Raw genomic sequence first — 2,428 nt, 5'->3', positions numbered from 1 at the left:
TTTTTTTTTTTTTTTTTTTTTTTTTTTTTTGCCATTAAACAGTTCATATTGAGTGAACAAGTTGTATTCCTAGTCTGTTAGAAACTTAAATGCTGAATTCTCTTCATAATCAATGAGAATAATCTGTTTGCATTGAAAGTCAGTTATAAAGGCATGATCATTTTTTGAACAGTTAATGTTGATAATGAAGCAAACAAATATACTTTTGTTCAGTGGAGGGAGACAGAAGGAGGAGAAGGGGAAAGGAGAGTATAAAGGATTAAGATTCAATATTCATATATATCAACTCCCTGCCCTGGATCTTTCTCAAACATGTACTAATTAAAAGATAAAATGAAGTCTCTGAAAGATAGCAAAAATAACCAAGGATTCTCACAGACATGAAGATTTTTCTGGAAACTGAGGCTCTTCAGAACCCATGCCATGTGGAAATCTTATAATGAGGTTGCAGGATACTGTGGGCTCCTTCTCAGGGATCCCTTCCAGATGCCTGTTATCTTGAGCAAAACAATTACACAGGAAATGATGTGGTGCCATTTTACATCTATTAAAGGTATTAAAGGGAATATGAAGAGAAAAAAAAAAGAGCTGATACTCTTCAGAAAAAGGTGCTTTCAGAGTGATTGCAGGGCAGTTAAAGTAGGAAAGAAATGTGCCCTGCCTGCAGAATGGGCCACTGAGAAGGAGGCAGAAGCCCTCAGGCCAATGGCTGCCATCTTTTATTCCCCAATTCCGAAGTCAGATCTTGGCCGTCCAATCAAAAACCTGTCTGATCTTATACCAGGAGAATTGAAGATAGCATTCTCTGATTGGTACCAGGCACAGGTAAGCTGCTCTGTCCGTGTGTCCTGAGTCGTCATGACTGACAGCTCGGGTCTGTCTGCCCAGCCATTTTGCCAGGCCCTAATCTCCTGCCCCAGAAAGAATGAGAATGTTTTTTGTTGTGGTTGTTCTCAGGCTCAAAACCAAGACTATCTACCTGATCTGTATCTTTACCACCATTCCCTTAATTTTTTTTTTTTTTTTAAATTTTGAGACAGGATCTCTCTAAATTACCAAAGTAGGAATCAAATCTGGGATCTTCTTTCCTCTTCTTGCCTAATTTCTCCTAAAATACTCTCATACATCTCTTTTTGTTCTTTTTGTGATGCTGGGGATTGAACACCAGGCCTATGTTCATGGTAGCTACTTCCAAGCCCAAAGTGGGCTATTTTTATATACAACAAAGAGAGCTAAGTAGGAAACTGATTGCTGGGAATGGCATGCCATTCTGAATGTTTCCATTCCAAGGTCTCATGGGTGATTAGCTCTATGTTTTCTTCTTATAAGAATATAGAATCAAGCACTTCTCTCTTAGGTTTCAGAAAATTCTACTCTATAGACAAAATTATTCCTTCCTAAGTGTTTCTCTACTGTTAAGTTAATGTAGTTATCTTCTCTTGTGGGTGTGAGATATCAACTGCCATTTGGTTTTATCTTTAAAGCTAAGAGATTTCTAGGGACATAGCCCAGTGACACAAGTGCATGGCTGGCAATTGCAAGGTCCTGAGTTTGATTTTTGGTACAGAAACAAGCATACTAATACATAAAACTAAAAGATTATTCACATTCCTTCATTTTCATGCTTCCCCTTTCCTGTCTTTCCTTCCCCATTTGCAATTTTTAAAATGATAAATTCTGGTTTAGGAACTCCAAACTGAAGTGGTGGTGATAACAGGCCCATAGTCCTATCACTCTGGGGGACTGAAGCAGAATCATAACTTCCTGCACAGCCTTGTCAACTTAATGAAATCTTATCTCAAAATAAACAGTAAAAAGAATCTGGGGATGTAGCTCGGTGTAAAGCCATGGATTCAGTCCCAGTTCTAAGCAACGACAGTAACAATGAACACTCCACACTGAGAAGACTTTGCATTTTTGTGGACCAGGAAAATCAATCAATGGTTGATTGTTGAAGACTGTGGACCAGTGTGCACCCATTAAGCTGGCCCTTGCTGGTGAACATCGACATTGATTCTCTAACTGCTTAATCCTGAAGACCTGAATTTAGAGGAGCTCAGAAAGATGATAGAGAAGAAAAAAGATAAATGCTTTAAAACAAAGGGTCCCACTCATGTCTTGTAGAAATACTAGCTTGTAAGGTTTATAGAAAATTTGTCAAAAAAAAAAAGAGAAAATTTGTCATGGCTATGCACCATTATGAAAAGGGTCAGATTCAGGTTTTTCCACTTAGTGAATTATATATATATATTCTTATATCATATTATATCATTGCACACAAACACAAATATACATATATACGTGTGTATACTCATAGTTCTTCAAAGGGATTATGAATAGAAATTCCGTGTAGGCAGGGATTTAATTTATTGTGTCTGAAGCCTATCTTATTATCCTTTCTCTTCAAATATCTTCTTCTGCAAAGGAA

The 2,428-nt window shown here is 37.4% G+C and overlaps 1 protein-coding gene across 1 annotated transcript in view; it reads left to right on the top strand.

The window, feature by feature from the left end:
- The window catches only part of Abcc9 (ATP binding cassette subfamily C member 9), a 154,042-nt gene that overhangs the window by 94,810 nt on the left and 56,804 nt on the right, over positions 1 to 2,428 (top strand). The gene's annotated exons all lie outside the window — the stretch shown is intronic.

This window comes from Octodon degus, unplaced genomic scaffold (assembly GCF_000260255.1).
Source record: "Octodon degus isolate 3935 unplaced genomic scaffold, OctDeg1.0 scaffold00064, whole genome shotgun sequence".
NCBI classification, from domain to species: Eukaryota; Metazoa; Chordata; class Mammalia; order Rodentia; family Octodontidae; genus Octodon; species Octodon degus.
The sequence above is the reverse complement of the archived record's forward strand: the minus strand, read 5'-3'. Positions and strand labels throughout refer to the sequence as shown.